Source organism: Lagopus leucura, unplaced genomic scaffold (assembly GCF_019238085.1).
Source record: "Lagopus leucura isolate 7727_CA_CO unplaced genomic scaffold, USGS_WTPT01 Super-Scaffold_73, whole genome shotgun sequence".
Lineage (NCBI taxonomy): Eukaryota > Metazoa > Chordata > Aves > Galliformes > Phasianidae > Lagopus > Lagopus leucura.
The window spans coordinates 15,340,228-15,348,171 of NW_024962252.1; positions in this window are offsets into that span (position 1 = coordinate 15,340,228).

A 7,944-nucleotide genomic window follows, 5' to 3' on the forward strand; every position below is an offset into this window, starting at 1 on the left:
ATAACATTAACATGAAAATATTTTGATTTAAAGATAAATTATGTTCTATTGGCCATTTTTGTCTAATAGGAAAGTGTTAGAAAATAGAAAAACAGAAAAGAGAAAATATGCATTTGTTACAGAAAGGTGTGTTTAACTGATTTTATGGGAATGAAAGGACTTGTTTTATTTTTAGGAACAGGCAGCAACACTCAGATGATTCTTTGATTTGGCTTCAGTTTAGGATTACATTTTGTCAGTATCTCTGTTCATGTTATTTTAGTTCAGAATGTTTCTGACCTTTACTTTGGATTTACTGGTTTCTAACTAGTCACACACTTCCCTCTTAACAGCTTTCCTGTAGTGCCTACTGCTAAGAGATCCTCTGCAAATTGATAATAGAAGATGGAAATATTTTCCAATACCAAAAGTAGTTCTACATATCTTCTCAAGGGTTCCATCTTCAGAAGAAGCTCTGGTTTTTAGTAAATTCTGTTAAACAAGATGACTTTAAAGTCAGACTGAGCCATGTGTAGTAGTCTAAATCTAAATTTTTGTACCCTTCTTTTGAGAAATTTGAAAACCAGATTTCTATTAAATGAATAAATTTCATATTCAGCTGCCTGAAGACAGCTGCTTTATGCTGTTTTTCACACTGCAGAATGTCATTTTGGCCTTTCAGCTCCTGTTCCAGAAAGGTATGAATCTCATGTTAGCTCTGTGGCGTATCTTCTAGCTTTGGCACAATCATCTTAGGTACATCCTGATACATCTGAAGGGGCTTTGTGTATCTATTCAGGAAAATGAATCAAGATCTGGCTGTATTGACTGCATCTCCACTGGCTACAATGGAAGCCTAGACTTCTAGCAGAGATTTAGATATTTATGTTGAAAACACTGAATGGAATTCACATCTGGAGTAGAATATGTTAATGTAGGTGTTTGCAGGTAGAAGATTAAATGTGAGATGGGTTCTCTACTATTCGAGACAATGGTAGTGGATCTAATTTTCTGCATACTAGATAACTGTTTGATGTTGCTGAAAGCCATGCCTCTCTAGAAGACACAACTCTCCAGTGTGACCTGTGATGTATCTAATTGCCCTACACAACTACGTTGGATATCCTAGATCATCTCAGATGGTAACAGATGACTTGTTTAAAGGTAGCTGAATCAAGCCTTTAAACTTTACAATAAATAGATATGAAAAATCTATCCAGCTGATTCTAAAATAGACACCTATACCTGTAGGCTTTCTGGGCAGAATCTGACTTACAAAGTTAGGTGAACTGAATCTTATCAATTATATCACAAACACAAACCAAATGACCTCTCTTGGTGCCTGTCACAACAAACACTTAATGCACAAATGTGGGACATATTTTTGAAGTTAATCTCTCTGTTGATGCCGCTGGCATACAATAGTATTTTGCATGGAATTTACCTTACAGAATTTTTCTCCTTGCAGAGAATAGCATGGTTCTTTTTGACATGTTTATTCTGTTCTTTTCAGTCTATGCAGAAATCTTTTTTTTTTTTTAATATATATACTGACCCATAATATATACTGGCCAAGAAATCCCTCCGTCCCTCTAGTCACAGAACTGGGCCGAATCAGCCCATAAACCATCGACATGCATGAACTTCCTTTTTAAGACCATTTACTCATTTTAAATCCTAGCAGGGTACACTTATGTCTAGCTTCAGTGTAAATTCAAAACAAAATTCATGCTCATAATAGCTACAGCCTTCTTCCCTGTATCAGAATATTGTATCAGAATTTTTGGGTGAAGTGAGGTGAAATTTGAAATGTTTAATTTAGATCATATTCTGTGTTAGTGAGGATAAGTGTTTTTTTTTTTTTTTTCTTCTGACCACAATAAGTCTAGAACTTCAATGATTTATTTTCCAACAAATATATTTTTCTTACAGCAATGTTATTACCATTGCTTCTGGAAATGTATAGAATTATATACCCCTATCCAGCTTGAAATTAGTATTTGTCATACTTGTTTTTATGAAGATATAGTCATGCAAGGCAATATTGCCCATTACCCTTCCAAAGAATTCTGCTGAACAAGAAGTGATATTATCACCTCTTGCACATGGAGTTCATATTCTACTGATGCCTGCAAACTCCTACTGTGTGAAACATAATCTTTTGTACTTTTTGAATTTTTTATTTATTTCTTTTTAGGTCACCGTTGCATCACATTTTAGTAGACTGTCATTTCAGTTCTGTCTTTACTATAGTATCTTTTATTCCCCTGTATTGGACAATTTTGCAGCCACAACATAAGATCGTCATCCAAATAAGCTTAGTTATATGACTGCTTTATCTCAAAGCAGGTAGTCCCCATCTCTGTGGAGATTCCACTTTTTTTTTTTTTTTTTTCTGGTTATTTTAATCATCATTTTAATGTGGTTTAATCTCATGTCAAGAGGTGAAAAACGTCCAAATCTGACTTTCCTTTTGCTGAATAATATTTTTTTCAGCAATTTGAGTATGACTTTTACCATATTTACTACTTTTTAGTTACATTTATATTGTTAGTCAAATTCATTTGTGGGCTTCAAGAAGAGCACTGTTTTGCTACTTAATGAGGAAGTTGTAAACTTTTATTAACTCTTAAAAATGTGGCACTGAGGGACATGGTTTAGTGAGCATGGTGGTGATGGGTTGACAGTTGGATTAGATCATCTTACTGGTCTTCTCCAACCTTAATGACTCTATGATTCTAAAATAAAAATGGGATATTATTTTGAAAGCAATCCAGAAGTTAGTAGTTAAGACATTTAAGTTTCTGATATCTGTGTGTAGGTGAGGCAAATCCCATTCTAGATGTCTTGTCCAAACTAGTTATCTAGACTTTGTCCATAGTGAATGGAGAGTGCTCATACTTTCCATAAGATAATTCATCTTAACTGTTTTGGACCTTGTTTTAGATGAATGTTAAATCCCATTCATTTCTTCAGAAGTAATTGTAAAATATATTTAGAGGTCTAATTGCCAGGGAGATCTATATCATTTGTCTTCCTAGTGTTGGTTTAACACAACATTGCATATGATAATAATATTTATGAACAATATAACTATTACTGAGTGCTGCACAGAACACAATGCAAAATTCTGTGGATGTAAACTTAGCACTCTTCTAAACAAATGAGATCGACAAGTCTGTGGACAAGAATAGTGTATGTCTTCGAACACAATTCCATAACAGCTCTATGCATGTGGATTTCTCTATCCCAGCATCTGCAGCATAGTCATAATTAGAGGTGTGTATATTAGATTTGGATTTCTCACTTGAAATCAAACATGACAAAACAACTAATCTCAGCATATTTGAAAATACCACACAGATCATCAAGTACTACTAACCACTATTCTGAGTGCAGAGGGAAGAACAGATGGATTATGCAAAAGACGAGGAACAGGTTTTTCCTAAAAGATACCTTACAAAACTCAAGGTTTTTTGTTTGTTCAAAGTAATTATCATACTGGCTTTGGGCAGCTGATTTGCTGAGGGTGTTATTACTGAATTAAACATTGGAAGATCCAACTTAAGAGATGATTCTCCACAGAAGCTGTGACTCCAAAATTATTGGCTTCTTGACAGTTACGTCAGTCCTATTGTTTTAAAACTGAAAAAAAGTAAAGGAGGCAGAGTAGTCCAAATATCACAAAATATCAGCATAATATTCTAAAATCTTATATTCTGATAAAGCAATATCACATACAAAACTTGTTTAAAAAAATTGAAGTAAAAATTACATATTGTATATTGCGATTGTTGTGATTATTGTGATTGCTCTATAATTCTTTATTGTTCACCATTGAACAATTATTAAACAATTATTTATTGTTCACCAAATGAAGAGCTGTTCAGTGAAAGAAATTCTTTTTTTGAAATATTTCAGAAATACATGAAATCTGAGAAAGTTTATAAGTTAGTTAATATCACAGTGAATACAGTTTGCACTACTGTCATCTTTTAAAAAGTAGGTGAATAATGTCTCACAGAAATAAAATTGGACTGTGTACTGGATCTGGCCAGAATGAATTAAATTATGTTTTACATTTGTGGCCAAAACAATGCAGAAAACATGATTTTGCACAGAAACGTAATTAACCATCAGAATGAGAAACTCTAACAATGAGCCTGAACTGAAGGTTTGCCAGCAGTCTTCCAGCAAGTCTCAAGCAGAATTTCAATGCCCGAAATCTGTTTCATCAGGGAAGTCACGCTTCAAGATACAACAACCACAAATGTGTTATTCCGTCAGTATTGTATGACATCAGCAGATTGCAATGCTGGTAGCCTTAAAATTCTTTCCCAAGTGAAACAATGTAATTTAATTATTTTAAAATAATTTCTGTTTTAATAGACAGTTAGAAATATTGGATTTGGTTAACCCTTAGAGGATCAGGTTGCTATTACTTTACTATTTATTCCTATTCCCTAAATATATAAATCCAAGAAGCATCAAGTAGTTGAAAAGCATCTCAGGCTGTGGCCTGGAATGGAGAATGTACAAGCAGGAAAAACACAAATGAAATTATAATATAACTTTGTGTTTATCAAGTATTTCTCTGCTAGAGCAAATTGAACAGAAATAGTATGTTGATCTTAACTCTCAACTAGGTTGCCTCTGCTGAGATCCTAACAGACTTACTGTAGGATATATACTGTATATATACATATATACTGTAGTATATATATTTACAGTGCAAATGTTGGAATGTACAAATATGAAGTACATTCTGTCAGTAAGTGAATTCTAGCTGAGGAATTGATCTCATTACTGAGTGTATGGGAACTGCTGAGTCACGGCCTGAACCTCTGATTGATCACCTGAGGTGAGCCATGAGTCAGCCAGAGGAGCACAGGTGAAGGCAATTCACCTGTGCTACCGGAAGGGGTGGAGCCAGGCTCCACCCCTCCTGGACCTATTTAAGAGCTGGCTACCAGAGGGGAAGGATCTCTTCTGGAGATCCTCCTCTTTGATATCTTCTAGTGAGCTCAACCCAAGGGTAAGCTCTTCTACTTATTCTCTTTTGTGATCCTTGTTTGCCTTACTCTTTTGATTATATTGCAATTATAACATCTTGGTTATACAGCTTTGCCTTACTCTTTTGATTATATTGCAATTATAACATCTTGGTTATACACTGAGTAATAGATTAAGAGGAAAATAAGTCATTTTAAAAGGTTGTGGATAGGTTGTGGATGCCCCATTCCTGGAGGTATTCAAAGCCAGTCTGGATGTAGCTCTGGGCAGCCTAGTCTGGTGGTGGGCTGCCCTGCACAGAGCAGGGGAGTTGAAACTCAATGATCATTGTTATCCTTTTCAACCCAGGCCATTCTATGATTCTTTAAAAAAATGCATGTACAAGTTATCTCAGGTTTCTGAATAGCAAATGAAGAGAATATATAGCTGAAAGCAGCTCAAAAAGGCAGGTTATATTCTTTGGTCATATAGCCAAAATACATATTAGTTTCAGAGGTATTTTAAAAACAAATCATTAACAAAATAATGCTACTGAAAAAAGAGTTAATATGAATTAGGTTCAGGCCTTTACTGGTCACCTCTGTAAAAGCATTATAAAAAAATAATAATCTATTTGATTGAAAACTGTAGGACTGACAACTTTCCTCTCTTTGTGACTATACAGCCTACATGAATCTAATTTCCCAGGGCACTGACTTCCTGGTATGTATTCAACTCAGTGTCCCTGAAAATAACCACAAGGAAGTATGATAGTCGTCAGCTAGAACTACAGCAGTCCTGGGTCCCTTTAGGAACTGTTAGCATTTATGATTTACACAGTGTGGTAAATATCAAGCAATTCAACTGAGTTCAACGAAACTGTATAAAAATTGCAAATTGCTGCAACTGTTGCCTTCAAATTAGTTGATGCTTTGGTTTGCTGCATTGCTACATAATAATTTTTTTCAGAGACCTTTACTTGACTGTATTTAGTTATTGCTAGTGAATGTATTTCTATTGGCAACAAGATATTCCTAATGTTGCCTATCAATATTATAGTTTTCTGCTGAAGTATCCTTTGAATATTTGCTTAATGAAGTACTTTCTATGTATTAGTTCATTATAACTCACATCTGTATGTTCAGGATTTCAGGAGAGGATGACTACGCATTTTAAGAACTCATTCAACAAAAATACAAGTTCACATAATGTTCACCCATCCTTATACGGACTATCTTCTATTAAATCATTGTTGAATATTCTATCTTTTTTATATTTTACTCAGGAGTGATTGAAGACTACTGACATGGAAATTTCTTAGTATTTTAGGTGTAGCAAACTTCTATCTTCACATCAATTTAGAGAATGCAAGTGCATGTGCCAAATAAAATCTGATGTGCAGGTTATCATGTGTTTAAGACTCAGGGAAAACTGGTGCATTAGACACACAATTTTGGCATCATCATGAAACACTTTTATTCCAAAATAAGTAAACAGAGTCACAGCATTTATTTTTATTCTGTTAATTTGGGAATGTTGTTTATTTAGCTTTGGTTGATATAAATCTGTTCTGCTGAAATGCTAAATTGAGGTCTCCAAAAGTGGTTGGGAAATTAGATGTCATTATCTTCAGGTCTTGCTCTTTCTACTCTGGAAGTGCAACCATCTGCAAACAACAGCTTTCTAACAATGACTCTGATGATGCACACAAATAAGACAGATTAAAAAGTTTGAATGAGTGGATTCTAATCTTCTATCCCAGGGTAGATCGTGAACTGCATGATCTAATTTTAGTGTGAAGGAATCTTCAAATACTGATGGCACAATGAGTCATTTGACCAAACCACCATACTGCTGTCAGATAACATTGGTCTGCTTATTTAACTATCATTACTATTTTTCAGTAGACACTGAATCCTAGAGCAACTGACAAGTTTGTATTAGGGGTTTATAAACAGTAAGCACAATCTTCTGTTTTTATTAATCTGGTATGGAAAAAAGATTTTAGCAGTGTTGCAATACTGTGATTGATTTATAGCCTAGATACAAAAAAGAGGATGTAAGTATCACATGCTTTTGTATTACTGCATGCCAAGCTTAAGTACAACTGACATTTTCCCAAGCTAAGTAACCTAGATTTGAGTTACTCAAAAAAGAGTAAACCAGACTTTATATTGTCATCTGCCAGAGAGATCTCAAACCCACAGTTGCCAAATATTTCTCCAAAGAAATGTCTACCATGAGGCAATAAGGCTACTGGTTAGGGCTTGTCAGTTCTTAATGTCAGTCTGAGTCACTGGGTCAAAGAGGAGACATGTCCTGGCTATCCTGCTGCCAACTCCAAGGGCAGTTCATACATTTTCCCGTTATTGTTTATTATATATTTAATTCTATATATTCGCATATATACATAATATAAAATAAGGAGAGACGTATACGTCCCCTTCAGGCCAACTCTTAAAAAAAGAATTAGTAGGGTGAAACCTCTTCTAAGAACTCATAGATGGAGTTAATTAATGGCTTTAAAATAAACTATGCTGTTTCATAATATTCATTACTTATGTATGTCCAAAGGTGTTTATTTTATGTTTAGTTTATCTCATTAGTTAACTAGGAACTGTTCTGAGCACTGAACAGTAATAGACACTTTTACAAAAACTTGAAGTTCTTCCCACCATGAGGTAACATTGGTAAACACCCTTTATTAAACTCTCTCTCATTCTCACTTATATTTTCTCCCCTCCTTCTCTAACATTAGCACATGTACCAAATACATTAACTCTGTACACTTTTAACTTTAAGCTATACTTCAATACATCATAGACACAGCATACATTTATCATTTATACCTGTAAAACAATCCCCATGGACTTGGAGTTGGAGTGTGCCCAAGGCTTTGTATTCAGTTTTTTGGTTGGTTGGTTTGGTTTTGTTTTTTGTTTTGTTTTTTGTTTTGTTTTTTGTTTTGTTTTT